At 33.4% G+C, this 22,215-nt stretch overlaps 1 protein-coding gene across 1 annotated transcript in view; it reads right to left on the bottom strand.

The window, feature by feature from the left end:
* The window catches only part of LOC124408235 (14 kDa phosphohistidine phosphatase-like), a 108,563-nt gene that overhangs the window by 13,381 nt on the left and 72,967 nt on the right, over nucleotides 1-22,215 (bottom strand). The window lies entirely within an intron of this gene.

Below are 22,215 nucleotides of genomic sequence, written 5' to 3'. Positions count from 1 at the left end.
TTTTGTCGTCACTTAATTGTCTAACTTTACACGCAATAACGAAAAATGTTTAAATCTTGAGATTAATCCCACCGTTTTCTCAAACACCGAGTGCAATAATTGTTTGGGAAAATTATTCGAGCAAAGTTTATCGTCGAAGCGGATGAGGGTGTAAGATTTGCTGTAGAGAATTTTGGGAAATCCGTAGAAACGAGTAGCTGGCATGCTTTGCTGCTACGCGGCTTACAGTTCCATTCTTGGAATATGAATTACGGAAAACTTTGGACTTGCAAAAAGGTGTCGAGTTATTTGGCAAGCGGGGTAGTTTCAGAGATGTTGCCACGGATAGCAGGATCAGGCTTATGCAAACTTCCCGAGCTGCGTTACGTAGGTAGGTAGGTACACGTTAATATTAAACGTAACCAGATCGAATAATCCGTAGAGAAAACGCGCGGTTTCAAAATTGAAAATTTCCGAGACGGTGAGAAAACTTTTCATCCAATTTCCAGATGATAAACACAAATTTAAGAGAATATTTAAAAGAGGCTGTAAGTGCCATTTTTTTATTTTTTTTATTTTTTTTTATTTTTTCATTTTCTATTTCGATTTTTGTCAACATTGAAATTCCGAAACGGGGAACAAAATTTTCATCGAATTCCCGGATAGCAAACACAAATTTAAGAGGATATTTAGAAGAGGTTGTAAGGGCCATTTTTTCCCATTTTTTCTTTCCAACTTTTCCCGAATTCAAGCGATAAATATAACTATGCAGCTAAGACAAAACAGTTCTTCGGTAGTATTTTTAATTTTTTATTGCAAGTACTTGTGCAACTTTGAGAAAAAAAAAAAAAAAAAAAAAAATTAAAAAAACTTTTTTTCTCTGTATATATTTTATTGTAAAAGTAATAATGTTGAAAAAAAAAATTTTTAACTGCGAGGTTTTAGTCGGCATTGGTGTGCTACTGTATGGGAAAAAATTCCCATAATCATACCACGCAATCTCGACGAATTGCACACCTTCGAAATCTGACTTTTTTTTAGCACTTAGAGGAAGTGCAATTCGTCTAGATTTGCCGGTATCGTGACGTAAATTTTTTTTACAAATATTAGCACTAACGCCCACTAAAACCTCGCAGTTACAGATTATTTTCAATATTATTACTCTTGCAACAAAATATATGCCGAGGAAATAAGTTTTTCCCATGTTATTCCGATAAGAAACTTCGATCACAAAGCAGACTATCCCAGAGTTAAGGTAGAAATGTGAAGAAATTAAGCAATTGTTTTAGAATTATTTGAAGTTGATTTGGGGGTGGGCAGAAAAAATTCCTCACTTTCGGCTCGGGTGTGAATCTTGCACGCAGTTTGGAATAGCCTACTTTCCCCCCTAGGCGCGTAATATACAATTTCAGGCCACGTACTGCCCGTAATCTAAATTTTGTTGGCAAGAATTTTTTATCTCATCTTTTTTTTAGTAATTTCCAAAAGTAAAAACTCGATATTATCGTAATTTCAGCGGAATCACTCTTTGTAGGTGCAAGAGCCGAATATACTTTTGCAAATCCTGACGTAGAAAATTTGTCACAAAATTGCAAGCTCCGGCTGTTTCATCACCTGGACAAGGAAAAGCCTGAGTTACGACGTTCCGCCATTTGTCGGTTACACGCCATTCCTACGAATGGACAAGCACGCGAGCACGTAAACGGAAAAGTAAACATCAGGCGTCAGGCGAGAAGATTAGAGGCCATATTTCTTCGTTTGGAAAATGTTTGCAGAGGAAGGGGAAGGGAGAGAGAGAGCGAGAGAGAGAGGTGACTGGTGAGGAAAATCGGTCTTAATTTCATTTCTGGTAAAAAGTAATATCTGCCCGGTTCGACTCTAGTTCGTAAAATAAATCAAGTCGGTATTTCGCGGTGGGCAAGACTAGGAAGAACCTGAAATTCTGTGAGGATAATTTTTTTTAGTACAGCTAATAGACGAATAGTCGAAATAGAAATCACAATTTTCTTGCTATTCAGGATAACAGAACGTAATTTAATTTACAAATTCTAAGTCTGTTGATCCTGTATTTACGGTTCATAGAATGTCGAACAAGTCGCAAATTGCGAAATAATAAAACGTGTTTCTTTTTTTTTTTAAACCATGTTACAATAACGAAGCGAACTTTAAACTGATAGTATTTTGGAAAATATTTTTCGAATTTCACAATTATTCTCTAAAATCTTGACTAAAACGAATCCTTTTTTTTTTTTTTTTTTTTTATACTGAAAATCAATTATTTTCGTATGCTTTTAGAGTTTTTACACAAATAAAGGTGTTTTTGTTAGGCACGTTTGATATTTTTTTAATTGATTTATACACTTTTAGTCGGGGCTGAAAATAGAAACGTTCTCGTAAAAGGGAAATAATGCGTGTGTGAGGAAAAAAAAAAAAAAAAAAAAAGTGACGGAAAGTTCATTTATCGAAGTCAGATTCAATTACGAGTTGTTTGGACGAAATTAAATCAATTCTGCAGGTCTTAAATTTCCTTTGAAATTTATCCATCGATACCGGAAGTTTGATGGTAGAGTATTTTGAACAAAAAGTGATTGAAAAGTATCATGAGGTTGTTGATTTTTTTTTTATTTATCTAATTGAAATTACGTGTATTGGGGTGGGGCAAAAAAACCGACTATTTTTTTTTTTTTTTTTGAGTCCCGTGTGACAAAATGTTAGTTTTTGATGTTTTAAGAGCCCACTCCAAAGGACAGCTCAAAAAAAAAAAAAAAAAAAATTTAAGAGTTCACTCCAAATTTAAAAAAATGTCAAAAATCGTCAAAAAATAAAATAAAAAAATGATATTTTTAGTACTTTGTTTGATTTTTAATTTATGTCGTGGTTTATTGTTATCGATTCTTTCTTACTAATTATAAGAAAAAAAAATTATGAAATTTTAATATGAATATTAAAAGGTCGCTGGAAAAGATCTAAAGAAATAAACCAAAAAATTGGAAAAAAAATTATGACCGACCTTTCAGAATTCAAATTTTGAACTGAAACTTTCGGAAATTTATTTTTTTCTATAAAATTATACCGTAACGAGAAAAAAAATTGAAAAAAGTCGATTTTTGACAATTTCTGACGTTTTAAAAAATGTGGAGCGACCTCTTAAAATTTTTTTTTTTAACTGTCCAAGGAGTGAGCTCTTAAAACATCAAAAACTAACATTTTTATACATGTATATAAGAGAATGATTTGAGCAAAAAAAATTGGGCATTCATGAGCCGAAATTTGATGGAATTACAGGGCCTGATAAAATTGAGAATCCGTGACAAAGGACAGAAGATCGAAATTCGAACAATAGGGTGTTGATGTTACTCGGTAATTACTCGGTTCTGCGCTGAGCGCATAGTTTTTGCCTGAAAGGGTCACATGGTGTCGAAATTGCATTAAAACGTTATTACGAATGAAAGAAGGCTGGCGTGCGACTACCAATTCTGCGGCTTGACAAGCTTTTGTGTGTGACGACACGAATTTGCATTCGTTAATAGACCACTGCTAATAGGCTTGAGGCTGCCAGTCGCCACCCAACGAATTTCATTATTATTATTATTAATGCCTCTGGGTCACGAAAACCGCGTAAACTACACTGAAAAATATTCCAACGTTATAAATTGTGATTGAGAAAATTTTTGTAAAATTTTTAATCGTTATACAAATAGTGTTTCGAATTATTTCGTTGAAATCGCAGAAAATTGAATTTTTTTTAACAAGTAAGTATTTAGACCGATTATAGTTGTCTGCTAATTTTTTTTTTCCAGCTAAACAAAGCCTTTAAATGAATTTTATAATAATTACAACGAAAGTGTATTTTATAGTACGAGTGACGAAAATGGAAAATTAAAACTTAAATTGTAAATCGTGCTAGATTTTTTTTTCTTTTTTTTTTTTTTTTTTTTGTTGCAGCTAAAAGTTAACGAATCTTCACTTTTAACCGTAAAAAGAAGAAGAAGAAGAAGAAAAAGAAAATAAATCAATACAACAAATTATTAGAATACTAGCTACGTTAACCTAAAGACCTAAAAACTTCGCGTCTGGTTAAATTATTTCGAATTCGCAAATAACGAGGCAAGATCAGTTAGCGAGAAGTGAATTGAATTGACCGTCGTTCTCACGTGCCTAAGCTTTTTCTGAGCTTCTTGATAGAGGGAAATAAAAAGCTGTTAAATCCAAGGTGCTTCGTCATATAACGCGATGATCGGTGAAGTGAGGAGAAAGTCGGGAATATTTATCGTTAAACTTTTCCGCACGATTCACTTCGGCGCTCCCGCATTTTCACAAAATCACAGAAGCGAGAGTTGAGATAAAGCTGCACGTATGACGTTTGCTTTTCTTCTTTAACAATAAGTATGAATCAGACGAATCTGTGGGATCAGAAATCGTCAAAGTGGAATCTCAACATTTCTATGCTATGGGACAGATTTTGTACGGATTTGTATTTTGAGAAATGTGAAAACTGAATACCCTTAATTTAATCCCCTAAAATCGAGGCGATCGAGTTTGAATTTGTTTGAGTTTGATCGAGATTTTTCTCAAGTTCCGTTTGAATTTTAATCGAAGGCAGGATCGAGGATTGCGTAAGCTTCGAGTTTTCGATAATAATCAGCAGAAATTTGAAAGCGCTTGGAATAACCTTGGGAAGACGTTCGATTGGCCAAATAAAAACCTGAATGTTTGAAAAAACCAAGCAATAAATGCTAGTCAAAAAAATTAGAAAATCTTATTTAATGATTCCAAGTACAGGATTTTATAAGAAGTGAAAAAATAAAAGATACTGGAATGCTAAAGAAAAGCTAAGATTCGTTTATTGGTTTGAGATCGTTTTGAAATTTTTTTTAATCTGTATAAGATTCGTTTGAATTCACGATACGATGTTTCATTTTATTGAAAAGACTTATTTTCTACGAATTTGGTGAAAAAATTTCTTTTTTTTTCATCTTGACGGCGTCGTTGATATTTTATTCAATTTTACGACATCGCAACAATATTAACGTTTATATAATATAAATAACAGGAAATATTGGATTGCCTGCCAGTAAAGAAAAACAAAAAAAGAAGAATAAAAAATAAAACATCCGTTTTACAGTCAGTAGATTTTTAGAGAATAGTTTTTTTTTTTTATAAAATAGCTAATCGTTACGTGAAATCGAACAAATCTACTGGTTTTATAAAAATTTTAATGCTATCTAAGACTAAGCATTGATATGTGAGCTTTTTTAATTTCCGTATTTTCTGTTATCTTACTTCCAAAATAATCTTCCTGAATTAAGGATATAAAAATTGAATAAATACCAAATGAATTTTGGAATATTTAAGGGGACGCAAGAAGGAAAGCGCAAGCGAAGAAAAAACAAAAAATTTCAAATGACTCTACAATGACTGCAAAACAAAAACTCACAAATTAACAGGCAGTTGTCAGAAGTACACAAATAATTTTATATCACAACGGATTGATTCGTCGAAAACTTCTTTGGCTAGAATTTTCCATTATTTCCCTAATGCGGGTTGCTTGATCAATAAGTGAGAAACTCAAGTTACCCACAAGAGAATAATACAAGTATACACGAAAGGAATTTGCGTCAAGGAATAACCGAAAGGAGTTTTCCCCAATATAGATAATCATTTCGTCTCTTTCCCCCCCTTTTTCTTGGTGGAATAAAGCAGGGAAGGTAGAAGAATTTTACAATATCCATACAATTTGGGGTAATATTTTCACAATTAGGTTGATCGAGTTGTGGCGAAATTTTTACAATTTCTTAATCCGTCAAAGAACGACGAAAACAATTTTGCTGAATGGAAATTGATCGTTAACAAATCCCTTAATTTTGTTAGCTCCTTAAAGCGTTAAAAAACGATGAAACCAAGTTTGCTGAATGAAAATTGATCGGCAACAGATCCCTCAAGTTAAACTTTCCGCGAGACTCAATCGCTAAATCACTGTAAAAAAAAACTGTAAACGGCATTCAAGGATTATTCAGAGGACTTGCAGCTGTGATTTTTTCGGCATAAGATCGTCAGAAAGAATCTCAACCGCGGAATCGACCCGTTTTTTAAAAACTTTACACTGCAATTGCAAATTAATCCAATTTCGGTTTCGTAAGTTATAACGAGAATATCTAGAATCGGGAACCCATCAAACCGTATCAAATAATATATATATATATATATATATATATATATACGAGATATTACGAGAAGCTCGGAGAAATATCAACTGTGGTTGAATCGATACTGTGTAATTATCTGCTTGCAGAGTGTCTGGTGACACGCCCTTGAAATTACATTCTTTGTGATCTGTGTTTCAGCAATGTATATATATATACATATTAGGGTGGCACAAAAATACCGAATATTTTTTTTTTATTGAGTCTCGTGTGACAAAATATTAGTTTTTGGTGTTTTGAGAGCCCACTCCAAAGGACAGCTCAAAAAAAAAAAAAAATTTAAGAGGTCGCTGCAAATTTTTTAAAATGTCAAAAATCGTCAAAAAATTAAATTAAAAAAATTATATTTTCAGTATTTTGTTTGATTTTTAATTCATGTCGTGGTGTATTGTTATCGATTCTTTCTTACTAAATAAAAGAAAAAAAAAATTATGAAATTTTAATATGAATATTAAAAGGTCGCTCGAAAAGATCTAAAGAAACGAACCAAAAAATTGAAAAAAAATTATGAGCGACCTTTCAAAATTCAAATTTTGAACTGAAACTTTCGGAAACTTATTTTTTATTTTTGTCTATAAAATTTTACCGTAACGAGAAAAAAATTAAAAAAAAAAAAATCGATTTTTGACGATTTCTGACGTTTTGAAAAATGTGGAGCGACCTCTTAAAAAAATTTTTCTGAACTGTCCTTTGGAGTGGGCTCTTGAAACGTCAAAAAGTAACATTTTGTCACACGAGATTCAAAAAAAAAAAAAGAAATAGTCGGTTTTTTTGTGCCACCCTAATAGATATATATATTATAGTAAAATGATTCCCGCTTCTAATTTTTTAAACATTTTTTTTACCAAAAAAAGCTTGAAAACAGTGAGAATGAAAAATCTCTTCCCTCCAGATTTTGGTATCTGGTTACACGATTATTCGATTCTCGTGTCGAAAAAATGTATGAAAAAAAATGGGGAAAACAAAAACCTAGCGCTTTTCAAAGTAAGAACAACCACGTAAAAAATTGCCGGCCAAATCGGATAAGTCAAGGAGTGTACGTAGGTCGAAGCGAGCTGGACTGCCCCATATACATGATGAAAAAATACGATGATAACGAAGAAAGAGAGAAAGAGAGACGAAGAGAGAGAAGAGGGAGAAGAAAAAAGAAACCGCTGCCGAAAATAGCCTCACGGCATAAAGCTGATTACCCAGCCGTGGAAGCTTGCATGCAACCTGAGAATTCCGTAGAAAATCAGCGTTTCATCGCACGTGATATGTATACACTTCTAATATTGGCTAAGTGCAGGGTAACTTTTTATCCAAGGGGTTGGCATGCACTTGTTTGCTTTGACTCGGTAATGGCAATTTGGTTGTTCAGTATTGCGTTCGGGCCGAAGGAGAGAAGGCGCGTAAAAAATAAGTTGGAAAAAGTTTTTGCGTATGGCAAAAAAGTACGATCCAGATATTGAACGTATTAGCTTTTCCAAATTTGATTCAGGTATCGCTGTCTGAGTAACTTCGCTCAAGGTGAACCAATTTCGATTGGGAAGTTCCGATAAGGTACTTCGGATTCACGATTAAAAGTCGAAGTGAAAAAGGATTACAAAACGTTAAGTATAGGAGGTAAAATTTCGAGCTTGGACCAGTTTTGGTTTGAAATTTTACATCGTGATAGAAGTAAAAATATTTTTTAAGAAAATTTTGATTGGTAAATTGGAAGATGAGAATTGAATTTTTATTTTTTCCTTTACTTTTTCATTGTCCTTGTAAGTTGTAATCTGTAATTGGATAAAAATAAAATGTATATTAAAATTGTATTTTTTAATAAAGATAAGATAAAATGAGATTATCAATAATTACCTAATTAAAAATTGTGATTAGACGTTGCCCATTACTGATTATGAGTAGAATTGTGAATAAAACGAAAAGAAATAGCTATTTATGTGGCATGCCCGTAAACCGCCTGTTTTTTTGGCAAGGATAAAGATTTCAGGACGAGCTGAAGGCGAGCTGGAAGCGAGTACTGAAATTATCTGAGCCAAAAAACGGTTTACGGGCATGCCACATGCAATATTTTTTACGATATGGGCATTGAAAAGCAATACGAAGAGTGAGGTTATGTCGCGATCTGTTCGACGAAGCTACTTTATTCGGCAGTTTGGGATGCGCACTTCGAACTGCGCATCAAAACTGCGGAATAAAGACTTTATTCCGCAACTTTGTTCGCTACCGTATAAAGCGTAACTTTACGGAACGAAAACTGCCACAAAAAGTGGACTTTTCAATTCCCATGCCGTAAAAATGTTATTTGTATGAAAATAACGAAGTGCGAAAAGCTCGTCGGAGTAAAATTGCAACAATGAAGCGAATTAGTAAACAGAACTCGAGGATTCATTCGCTTTGGGGCTCAGTAATGCACGATCTTTAGGGTGACGCGAATATCTCGAGGGTTGAATATCGCCAAAAGTTATTGCCAAACAAAAGAAGAATCGATTAAAAAATCGAAAGACGTTTTGGACAGTCGAAGTTGCTAATCCAGTGCAAAAATGACAGTTAAAAAGTGGGACATCCAACGTCATCTTCAAGCTTCCTCGAATCGTCGAAAGGCCGGCGGTGTTTTTAATCCCTGATCCTTGATCCTCTTTTGACTTCCGGAAAAATCGTCGAGTCCTCGAGAGAGCTTTGAAACGGGCGGCAACGTGAGCCGTCAAGGCACTCCGGCTTATTACCTTGTCAAGTAAAGAGCTTACCTCGAGTTTGACTTTCATTTTGCTCGACCAACCACATTGCGTAACTTGGTATCGTGGTGGTCGTTATATTCCCTCAGTTTATAAACTGGGAAATGAAAAAAGAAGAGAGCGGAGGGAAATCAAGGACGAAACGTCCGTTCAACGTATGGCGATTACCCGGGTCCCAAGCTGATCGAACTACCGTTACTCAATCTCGATTCCAATCTTCATGAAAATCTTTCCAAGGTCCTATAGGCCGCTAAACGACCCTCCAATCCATTCGTGCATCGCCATTTTGCAAGAGTAAATCAACAACAATATGGACGATTAGGTGAGGAGGTCCTTCCTCTCGACGGTTTTACGCCGCTACACGCAACTCGGAGCATTTCATATTGATTTCTGATTTGCCAAGAAATTTTTTTTTTTTTTTTTTAATAATTACGTCGTTGGTTGATATCTAAACGTTCAAATCGGTAATATTTTGGAAAAAGTGCGACGAAAGTATGGAACTAAAAATGAAGTACTTTCAGTGTGAGTGTAGGAAATGAGAAAGTTGAAATCAGTGTTTGACATCGTCGGATTACATATTGTAATTACTTATGCTTGGATTACAAAAAGGATTACATATCGCATTATACATTGTTTCATTTTTCATTGGAAAGAGAAACTATGAAATAAATTGTTATTTTTTAATCAAAGTTAAATAGAGTGCAAATTACATTTTCATTTTGTAAAGAGATAAAAATTTTGTATAACGTAATTGAAGTAAAATATAACACACTGGTTACATTTTTCTTCTGTAATTAAGTTTTTTCACTGCTTGTGTTTGTCTCTGTAAAAATTCTCTAGAAAATACAGACTGATATAATTTGTATTACAAAATGTGTTTTATCGCAGTCAAAAATTTGTATTTTATTTGCATCACAAAAGAAAAATATAATTCGTATTACAAAATCTGTTGTATTGCATTAAAAAATGTGTATCGTTTTTGTAAACAAAAATACAAACGTAATGTGCAATTGTGAATGTAATTTGTATTTAGTTTATTCGTAATAATAAATGGCAAATTTAATACAATGGCAGCATGTACGGCATGTCACGTGACAGTATTTTGACGAATGGCGAATCGAACACGATAAAATAAAATGAAAAAAAATTCAATTGTTCGAGAAATGATTTCGGTAGTTCAGGGTATTTGGAATCCGAACATTTGAGTACAGATTCGTGACCGAAGCTCCGGGAAAAGCCTTAAATTAAAAAAATCCGGATCGAATGAAGAGAAAAAATAATATTCGTCTTAAACGTTCAAGGAATCGCGGTTTTCAAAATTTTCTCCATAAAAATTAAACTCACAAATAACTCCCGGTAATTTCTGACACACAGCATCGCCATCTTGTGCAATTATTTCAGTAACGTGACGGTAATCCTGGGACAGGTGAAGAGGCGCCCAAAGGATGCGACGAGAGGATTAAAGCGGCACTCGAAAAAGCAACTGCGGCAAGCAATTGGCGAGGGTCGAGGGTTATAGTATCTTTTTCGCAGGTCGCGGAGGTCCGAAGAAGGCGAAGGACGGATCCCGTCTTTCGGTGAAAGACTAACGCGCTGAAGGATCATCGTCATTGTGCGATACGAAAAAAGCAGTCCTTGTAAAAGGAAAAAAGGGCGGGGGGAGGGGGGAGAGGAGAGATAATTGCGATAACGAGAAACGGCACAGCTTTCAGATCCGCAATTCTCACATTCGGTGGTGCAAAGCATCAGTTTGTTTCAAAACTTGAAAAAACGACTCTCCGATCACGAGATTTCCCCTGGAAAAGCTTTTAACCCTTTTTGGATCACTAAGCTCGGATCGCAATCACCGCATCAAACGGCTTGTATATATATATATATATATATTATATTAGGGTGGCGCAAAAAAATCGACTATTCTTTGTTTTTGAGTCTCGTGTGAGAAAATGTTAGTTTTTGATGTTTTAAGAGCCCAGTTCGAAAAAAAAAAAATTTTAAGAGGCCGCTTCACATTTTTTAAAGCGTCAGAAATCGTCAAAAATCGATTTTTTTTTTTTAATTTTTCTCGTTACGGTATAATTTTATAGACAAAAAAAAATAAGTTTCCGAAAGTTTCAGTTCAAAATTTGAATTTTGAAAGGTCGCTCATAATTTTTTTTCAATTTTTTGGTGCAATTCTTTAGATCTTTTCGAGCGACCTTTTAATATTCATATTAAGATTTCATACATTTTTTTTCTTCAATTTAGTGAGAAAGAATCGACAACAATACACCACGACATGAATTAAAAATCAGACAAAATACTGAAAATATAATTTTTTTAATTTAATTTCTTGACGATTTTTGACATTTTTAAAAATTTGGAGCGACCTCTTAAAATTATTTTTCTGAGCTGTCCTTTGAAGTGGGCTCTTAAAACATCAAAAACTAACATTTTGTCACACGAGACTCAAAAAAGAAAAGAAAGTCGGTTTTTTTGCGCCACCCTAATATATATATATATATATATGTGTAATATATTATATGACACTATGCTTTCACCCATTTCAAGCTTTAACCATTGTCAAGCCCTTCTTTTTCTGCGTTATTAAACAAAAAGCACCAAAGATTTGATATTTTAACTTAAAAAAGAAGAAAAGTGGCAAAAATTATTTTTCCACCTGTCCAAGTGTTAAGAATTATTTTAGCGTAGGGGTGGAACAGTTTTGTTGTTAATCGAAACCGCTGAGTGAATAAAAAAAATGAGTTTCGGGGTGCTTTGAAAATTGTTGGTGAAGAAAAACGAGAACAAAATAAAATAAAAAACTTCGAGATCGTATGAAAAAATCGTCAAGAAAAAACCTAGAATATAATAAACTATCGTAGGCTTGCAATTGCAATATTTTGATTTTGAAATTTTCTGACATTTTCAAATTTTATCCCGGATTGAAAATTGTCATTTCACCGAAAATTATTTTTTTTTTTTCTACTTCATTGAATCGAAATTACGAACAAAGAAATTTAATATCAATTCATACAAAATCATGCATTTCATTTCTTTTAAAATCTTTGTACCTACTTTGCTTGTATGAAATTTTTTTTTATCACAGGTTTTTTTTTTTTTTTGCCACAAAGGTTATTCAAAAAGCAGAGAAAAAAAATTAGAGTAATAAAAAATAAAAAATTCTATATCATACCATGAAAAACTCCGGCTTCTCCCGCATCCAAATTTAATGACCCAACCTCTAGCCGAACCTAATCTAACCTCCGGTATGCAACGTTTGAAATTAAAACACGGCTTCTTCTATTGAATACTTATACACAAATTAGACAACAAATGATGTTTGAGTGTCGTGTTAGATGCTAAATTAATATTGATGTTAATAGATTAACTCACACCGCCATCTATAAAAAAACTTTTGGAACTCGATAGATCAACTCACATCGCCATCTATTGAAAACTTATGGAACTTATAAACGAATTTCAACCCTTTGTGCTATAAAAACTTAAATTTGGAATAAAAAATATGAAGGGTCACTTATCGGAAGATGGGTAAATGAATAAAGATAAATTTGAGTAAAATTCCATGACAGCCGAGCGTTCAGAGATCTGATATAAAACCGCGGCGTATATTCGGCAGAATAACACAGGCGCAGGTGTTAGTCATTCATTAATGGGGGTGAATTTGAGGGGATGAATTAGCAGAAACTGCAGAATGATGAATCGTTGCAATTGTAATCGGACGGAAGTTTGGGGGATTGGATCGGACTTGGACTTGTATAAGGGGAGTGAAAAGGGGTTCGAATCGCATGCAGGTGGCAGAGTGGCAAGGGTCGTCGCGACGCTCCGCGTCGGCGTCGGCGTCGCTCAGTTGTCGTCGAGCCTCACGAGCGGCCGGACGAGATAAAAAGCTCTCTTCGAGTACAAAGTTCGAAGGAACCCGCGGGATGAAAATTGCAAGGCTGAGAAAAGCAAAGGGAGAATGATTTTTTCTTTCTCCTTAACTTTGATTCATTTTACACCACCTGTTGAAATAAAATTATTACACATGTGTCACGTGATATGTATTATTAAATTTCTAACGAGATACTTTTAAAGAGTTAGTTAAATTGTGAACAATAACTTGTTCTGTGTTGAGTGTGAGTGCGTGCGTGCATTGTTTGTTTATTTATTTATTTATTTTCACCGGAAACACGTTTGTTTTTCGTTGAATAAAAACTCATCGAATTTAATAACAAATGGTACATAAATTAATAACAATGACAATAACAATAATTATTGTTATATGAATAATATCAAGAATATCAATAATTTTAACCGAGTCACGATCGATTACGTGAAATAAGCTCGAATCGTTGAAATTCAATTCGATAAATTGAAATACATAACAAGGGTAGAAAATTCCTTTTTATTTATCGGAGAATAAATTCCCAGGAATCGAATGAACCTCGTCGAACATTCGATTTGGGTCGTTTTTGGACTGAATACACGCGAACCTTTTCACAGCGAAAAGTTTGAATCGCATTACGCGGTTTGGGATAATGTAATTGTAAATCGAAGTTGAATGAAATAAAATTTGTCTACAAACGTGAGGAGAATTAATAAACAAATTCCAAATCGACCGTAGCTTTCGAGGTTAAATTTATTTTACAAAAATCCATTGCTTTCCTAACCGTGATAGAAATTTCCACCAAAATTTCACCGCACGAATGATCAAACGAACCAATTGAATTACGATTAGAATAAATTTCAACCCTAAAGAAAATCGCGAGAGAAAAACGATTTACTTTTCCATTCCTGTGAGAGAAAGTTTTTCATAAAAAATCTGGCGACATGATCGACATTTTTTTCTATGTCGCAAGTTCTAAATATTTCGGATTTCGGATTTTTTGATCGGTAATGATGGTGAAGAAAACGAAAGTAGAAAAAAAAATATTCAACCAAAATATCAAACGCATGACTAGAATTGTTTTGAAAATTTTTGCACTGCATTTTTGATGAAAAAAAAAAACAAAAAACAAAAAAAGAACTTATAAAAGAATTAGTTTGAAACGATCTACCCTGAAGGACAAGAAGAAATAAAGAAAAAAAAAAAAAACACCTAACTACCCCGAACTCGATGGGGTTAAATTCATTGATTAGATCCCGAGTAGGATAAATTCTGCTTCCGACTGAGGATAAGTTCTTAATCGATTCTTATGATCAAGGCTACACCATCAATTTTCACGGTATATTTATTATCTTCGACTAACGCCGGCGGGTGTAATTAGATTTCATTCAAATTTGAAACTGTCGGTTCGTTTTGATTAACAAACCGCTGTTCATATATTTCCATTGAAAATACGACAATTATTATGCAATTTATTATAGAAATATGCAATATAATATATATATATATATAATGCAATTTATGAGAGAATTTTTTTTTTTTTTTTTTTTTTTTTTTTTAGCAACGATCTTCGACGACCGAAACAAAAACTGTCGTTATTAATTTAAGCTCTGCAAATAATTCGACGGCCCTTTCATGACATATTGGCCGAAAAGCGCAACCAGTGGCTCGCGGCTATTGATTGGCTCGAGAAAAAAGTGATCGTTGCTTTAAGCCTCGCAAAGTTCAAAACAAGTGAATAAGTCTCGGGAATAAGAGGTTTAAATTTCGAAAAACAATAAATAATTCACCTTTTGCTTGGATCAGTTTTTTTTGTTTGCTTTCTTTTTTTTTGTTCCATCTTTCTTTTCTTCTTTTTTTTCAAAAGATTTACCCAGTCGCAAATTAATAACCATTTCGCTCATAAATTTCATTCGTTTAACGTTTTTTAAATGCGTTGAAGGAAAGAGAAAAAAACAAAAAAAAAAAAAAAACGAACCGATGAATTAATACAAATGAAAAAACGGACTATTTATCAAATTCGTGATGTTTTATCCGATCTATCCTTACGATTGAAATATGCGCTCAAGCTATAAAGCTCGATTAATTCAAGACAACCGTTTTGTTGAAAGTCATTATTATTATTATTATTGTTGTTGTTATTATTATTATTATTATTATTGTATATATGCAGAGCCGCTGTCTAATCCGATTTCAAAAGACAGATTAACTTTAGCTGTCTCGCCTGCGCTCTATTGCGAATTCATTCCGTGAATAAAGGTTGCACGTCGGTATATTACTTTTTTTTTTTTTTTTTTTTCCAACTACTGCAAAAATGTCGTCTCATTCATGAGTTTTACAATGAAAATCATTTAATTTCAAATCATATTTCAAGCGTCAATTCTGCAATGTTCATTTTCGTAATCGCGGTGTAATTTCTATTATTTGTATATAAATGCCACGTGCGTAAGTTTGTTTGGTAAAAACAAAAAAAAAAATAAAAATGTGCGATTTGGAGATTCACCGATTTGAAAAGCTTCATTTAATTTCTTTTTTTTTTTTCTTTCTTTCTTACTTTCTATCTTGATCGCAATCGTAGCTCATCAATTCTCATTCGAACAATTCGATCAATTCTTTCGCAATTTCGAAACATAAAAATTTTGAAAATTTTGATCCGCAGATATAATGAAAAATCGAACAAAACATAATGATCCAAGATTTTGCTTTTTGTCGTGAATAATTTTTATGGCTTATACCTACTGGAGTGTATTCTTCGTCACTTGCAGTAATTAAAGCGAATGTTTATACATAAAACCCTTGTATGCAAAATTTATCGCGCTGTATAAACGGGGCAAAATTATTGACGTATACTTCTCTGGATAATTTTACACCGCGAATCGCAAATTTGCGTACGAAAATATGCGCCGAAAAGTTGAATTTGGTAGTAAAAGGGCGTATAATTTACTTTTTTTTTTTTGCCTAATTCGATGAAAAAGCACTGAAAACGCATATATATATATATACTGAAATTATTCAAAAATATAAACGAAGGTAAAAGGCCTTGTGTATGGTCGATACGCCCTTCCGGTACCAAAATATATTCTCATTTGTCACATTTTTTTTTTTTTAAATTATACCCGCCATTTTAGCGTCTTGTTTTTTTCGTAAGGGACGGAAAAATCTTAGCGTCACGCGTCGTAAAGATTTATCGACTTCAAAAAAAAAATCTTTGAAATTTTATATCTTCTCAAAAAATGATATCGATCGTATCGGAGATTTCTTTTTTTTTTTTTTTTCCTTTTTTTATTTTTCGAGGCTTTATTAAACACTTTTAGTCTCATACATTTATCAACTCAACGTTTAGGCACAAATTTTGTCACTCAAGAGTTTTCGGGTTCACTGAGATCACGAATCTGAAGTGAAAATTTCGTCATTACTAATTCAAAAATGACGAATCGGATAGGGCGGATGGAAAATAAAAAAAAAAAAAAACCATCAAAACTCGATGATTCTGGCCGAAACTTAATTGTTGCTTGAAGGTCTTCGGGGTTATGCGAAGTAACAAAGAGCATTCGAAGTCGTAAATACCTAAACTGTGACAAGGCTAGAACATGAAAATTTTTGAGGTGAGACGATGAGCCTCCCACTGTGACCGAAAGGGTTGAAAACCTTCGAAACGCGAAGATTCCGCAATTTCGGGAAGAATTTATAAAACTTTTCTTTTTCTCAAAAAACAATATCAACCGTAACATGTAGGGGAGGGTCAGGCACAACGGCCTTTGAACAAATTCACCGAAATATTACCAAAACTGTTGGGGGAAGAGAAAAAAAAAAAAAAAAAAAACAGTTGATAGCAAATTTTTTTTTTTTGTAAAAGGTCCATTTTCCCCCAGGATATGGTAAATTCGCCAGGAAATATCCTAAGCGGATGAATACTCTGAATTAGCAGAAAAAAAATAAAATAAAATGAAATAAAATTTGACCCAATTTTTTTGGATGGTCTATTATGGCCCCCAGATATCTGGCATTGGCCTAAAAATTAATTAAATACATGAAATTTACGATAATTTGTTAGAAAAGAAGAAAATTAATTTTTGGCGACATTTTTTATGGGAGAGGGTCGTACGTCACCCTCCCCTACTTTGCCTTACACCATGAGTTTTCCACAAAGTTTCAATTCCAAGGTTTTTGAACGTACCCTTAAGTTCTTCGCGTGGAATACAAAGGGGGGGGGGGGAAGTGCGCCCTTTTATCTGTACGTGTGGTGAAAGGTCGTGTAATGGCGCACACGTTTCTTACACCATTAGACAAGCGATAGAACTTCATCCCCTTCTCTGATCCATATTTCATACAATGTTAACGCCAACGTCTTCCTGTCGTTTGATTTTAACAAGCAAGATTTATCCGCAACGGAGCTCTGGGTTTTAGAAAAGGAGGAAGAAACAGGCGGGGAAAGCTCTGATCGAAGCTGATGTAAACTATCAACTGAATCTTGAAACCCTGAGGGACACTAACGATTATATACAATCGAATTTATGATTCGATAATCGAGTGAAAAAAAATTACGATGTTTGAAATAAGAAATTAGACGTTGTGTGAGCTGATTTATACTTCCTGAAAAAAAAAATCCCGTTTTCTCTTCGTTGGTTTTTTGAACGCCCATTCATTCAAATCGAGGCTTGTTTGAAACTCTTGTGTTCTTTCACCTCAAGTCGATTTTCACGCATTTCACCTTCGCTCAACGGCGGCGGCGGCGGCAGCCGCAGGTCAATTTCAAAGAGCTGTATTTGAGCGGAAAAACATCACGCTCGAAAAATATCTCGGATCGTATTTCGGAATTTCGTTAAAGGGGCGCGGCTACCGTGAAAAATGACCAGCCTTGAGAATCGCATTTCTTCCCTTAAGGGGTTATACGTATACAGTCAGGAGGGGTCGAAAAAAAATCGATTTTTCAAGAATTTTTGTTTGGAAAACCTTTTAATTTATTAAAGTAAAAATTTTTACACGTATTAGGATAACTTTTAACCGTATTTTAATATTTTGTGTTTGTAAAAATAATTATTTTTATAGTCGAATTTAGCTACAAACTGATTCGATCGTAAACGAATTCGTGTTGAAAATCGACAAAGAATACTTTTTCGAAATAAAAGAAGAAGAAAAAGAGAGAGAAAAAAAACACAATCTTTCTAGTTAACGACATTGTAATGCTATTCATCGCGTGGTAAAAAAGTGAGGGGAAAATTTTTCAGTATTTATTAATAAAAAGAAATTTCAAAATTTACTTGAAATTCTCTCACGATATTTTTTCTTATAATTTTTCGAGGAGTCGGCCGGAGTGAATAATAAATCGAGTAAACATCAAGGCTTTTCGTAGTCTATTATCAAGTTTTTCGAACTTCCTTTCAATGCTTCGTTTGAAGACGATACATGTATATTAGGGTGGCGCAAAAAAACCGACTATTTTTTATTTTTTTATATTCTCGTGTGACAAAATGTTAGTTTTTCATGTTTGAAGAGCCCACTTCAAAGGACAGCTCGGAAAAAAAAATTTTAAGAGGTCGATCCAAATTTTTAAAAATGTCAAAAATCGTCAAAAAATTAAATTAAAAAAATTGTATTTTCAGTATTTTGTTTGATTTTTAATTCATGTCGTGGTGTATTGTTGTCGATTCTTTCTCACGAAATTGAAGAAAAAAAATTTATGAAATTTTAATATGAATATTAAAAGGTCGCTCGTAAAGATCTAAAGAAATGCACCAAAAAATTGAAAACAAATTATGAGCGACCTTTCAAAATTCGAATCTTGAACTGAAACTTTCGGAAACTTATTTTTTTTCTGTCTATAAAATTATACCGTAACGAGAAAAATTAAAAAAAAAAAAAAAATCGATTTTTGACGATTACTGACGTTTTAAAAAATGTGGAGCGACCTCTGAAAATTTTTTTTTCTGAACTGTTCTTTATAGTGGGCTCTCAAAACATCAAAAACCAACATTTTGTCACACGAGACTCAAAAAAAAAAAATAGTCGGTTTTTTTTTGCGCCACCCTAATGTATATACACATATACATGTGTACCTGTATTCTATATAATATAACACATAGATGACAGTCATCGAAGTTTGCGCGTTTCACAGGACAAAGTTCCGTCCCTTCGTTGCCCGGAATTCCCTGTAGTGATGCAGAGGCGGAGTGGGAAACAGACCTAATTAGCTATGCGCTGTATTACAGAGAAGTTGCGATTGGCCCGCGCTTTCGAAACTCAGTATAAAGTATTTAAACTAACGATAATTTACGTACGTTAGAGTTTCCCTCACAGTTTGAGTTGGAAATGTTTTTCATCAATTTTTTACTTCCTGCTTTCGGAAAATCAAAAGTTCACGATATCGGACTTTTTAAAAGTAGACAAATCTGTTTGATAAAATTTTAAAATTACCAAAGTCAAAATGTGGAAAGACCAAGTAAAGAAAAACGAAATACAAAATCGTCAGGATTCTAAAATCGCTAAATTTTTACTACTTTTGTATTTCGATTTTCCGTATTTTAAAATTCAACGAAACACTTGAGTACAAATTTTAAAATTCGATATCGTTCACTTCAATGTTAATGATACTTTTAGGCCGATATGAAAATTCAAGTAGGTTATAGTGGGGCAAAGCGGACACCTTAAGAAAATAATATCTAAAATCAGAATAAAATGTTTTACAGTAATTATAATTTCCGAATAATTCACATTCAATAAAAAATTCAGGTTCTTGGTTTTATCCCTTGTTATTTAAAAAAATTTAATGGGGCCCACTTTGCACCACCCTCCTCTACAGTTTATTTCAAAACGTAAACGATGTATGAAATTAAAAAAAGTTCCCACGTGACTCAATCGGTGGTCATTTTTTTTTTTTTTCAAATTACTAATTCGCATTTCGGTCAAGTTCAAAGAACGAGAAAAAAGAAAACAAAAAACACATTTTTTGTTCAGATGTTGAAATATCAGAGTTTAGAAATGATGAAATTTGTACATAAAAAAAATATATACATATATATATATATAATATATACAAGTAAGAGTTGTGAAAAAATAACGAATAATAACACAAACAACAACTCAACATCGATAAAAATAATAATTTGTTCTTCCCTCCGTATACATATGAGGGTAGATATTTTTTAATAATGTGATGCACAAAAACCTTGCACCGGCAGGGATTTTTTTTACGCCACGATCGTCGTCACGAGCTAGAACACGTATATATATATATATATATATATATATATATATATATAATATATTATATGTAGGTATATACCTACAGAGCTTTTGTTAGGAACGAAAAATATCGTTGCGTAACTTTGGCAAAAGTGCTATGCCGGGTTTCCGTCTCGACGAATGAACGATGATGGTACACGTGGATCAGTACCTCGATACAACGTAGATATATATAATATCGATAATACATACCTATATATATATATATATATATATATATATATATATATACGTATATACATAAATATAACGGAAAAGAAACTATTTTCGCAAGTACAGAACAACCTCGTATACATGGTAGGGTTAAAAAAAAAAGAAAAAGAAAAAAAAAAGGTGGCGGATAAGACACTATATATGTAATATAACGCCTGTACGATTATCGATAAATTGCCGATAATATACCCAGAATCGAGAAACAGGGTGGTGAAAAATAAACAAATAAACAACAACAACAACAACAACTTTGAGAATAGTATTCACACGTTGACGAGAAGGTGATTTTTTGTTGTCGTTGTTGTTTTTTTTTTTTTCTGTTTCTCTCTTTTCTCACAACATACGATCGTTATTTCTGAAGTTGCATAATACGTGTAACAAGTTTCATTACGTATACGACGTAGGTGATGAGAGGGTGAAAAGATAAAAAAAACGAAAAGAAAAAACTTTCGTCGCGATAAAATTTGTCCGAAATTGCGCGCTGAGAGATATACGAGGGTGTTTGAAAAAAATGAAAGGGTGGATGGGACAGTTGTAAAATTGTCTCATAAATGCTTGAGGTGCAGATACTGTCGGCATTATATATCGCGTGGGGTCAGTAGTACCAGAGTATTATTGTAAGCCGCGAGCAAGAAAAAAATACAAATAAAAATAAATAACAAAAAAAAAAAAAAAAAGAATTGCAAAGCTACTATAGAAATGAGAAAAAAAAATCCCTATCGGCGGATTTAAATTTGCGGAAGAATTTTTTTTATTTTATTTTTTTTCTCTTCTCTTTACCTTTATTTTTATTGCTTTTACTATCGATCATATTTTTGTTAACTTTCTACAGTGTATACGTAAAGGTATAACGAAGAACGCGTGAACTGGAATTTAAAACATTTCAACGGGTTATTATAATATTAATAAGAATTACGCGGGATTTTCTGAACGCAGATTATCATGAGAATTGATTAGTTCGAATCGATTAAATGAAGAGTTGCAATTTGTCCGAAAAAATTATGGGGTAGAGAGGGGGATGGAGGGCTTGTCTTTCTTCTGTGTTGTATAATATTGATGATAGCAATTTTTGTCAATGCATTGTGTTACTCTTGCGTTACATAATGGATTACCTTATTCTTGATTAATTCAAGATGGAGGGGAAGAAAGAAGGACAAAAATAAATAATGATGCGTAACCAGAGCCTTGGGACGGGAGTAATAAATCAGTCTATTCATTCGATGAGTGTAAACGGAAAACATCAAGGGTAGATATTTATGAATTCTTTATCGATCGATGGTTACAACACAACGCAGTATTCGAAGTATAAAATCCAAAATCGTTTGCATATATTAGCGAAAGAGAAATTTATTCTATTTCCGATTATCAGCCAATTTCCTTCCATCTTTCTTATGCCATGTTTTCCCGATAGTAACAGTCTTTTACATACGCATATTATTAAACTTGTAATAAAAAATTTATTCAATAATAAAGCAGTTAGTAATACAAAACCGGTTCTAGATACAGATTCCTTTACCGACGCTTTACCGACACTCTCAATTCTGGTTCTGGATACAGATTCCTTTACCGACATTTTACCGACACTCCCAAATCTGATTCTGAATACAGATATCCCAGAACATTGGATGTGTCGGTAAAATGTCGGTACAGAAATCTGTATCCAGAACCGGCCTTGTATTGCTACTGAGGCGTAAAGTGCAGATGCAATCCAATTTATGCACTTCCTTTTTCTACCTACTTTTTACCTTACGTATCGATACTCGCATAGCCGGATAGAGATTGAATTTCAATGATACATCCTATCACTTCAGAGTGCAGATATATTCATATTTCATCACAGAAAAATCATCTGCTGTCGGCTCGGGGCGAGTCGGATTAAATAACAAACCGGATTAGTGAAGTTGCATCGGTTCATCAGACAATAAAAGAAAAATTAATAAGAAAGGAAAATAATACTATATTTTCAGCGCGACAGTGAGTTATAAAATAAATG

Source organism: Diprion similis, chromosome 7 (genome assembly GCF_021155765.1).
Source record: "Diprion similis isolate iyDipSimi1 chromosome 7, iyDipSimi1.1, whole genome shotgun sequence".
NCBI lineage: Eukaryota > Metazoa > Arthropoda > Insecta > Hymenoptera > Diprionidae > Diprion > Diprion similis.
Note: the sequence above shows the minus strand (reverse complement) of the source record. Positions and strands in the feature narration are given on the sequence as shown.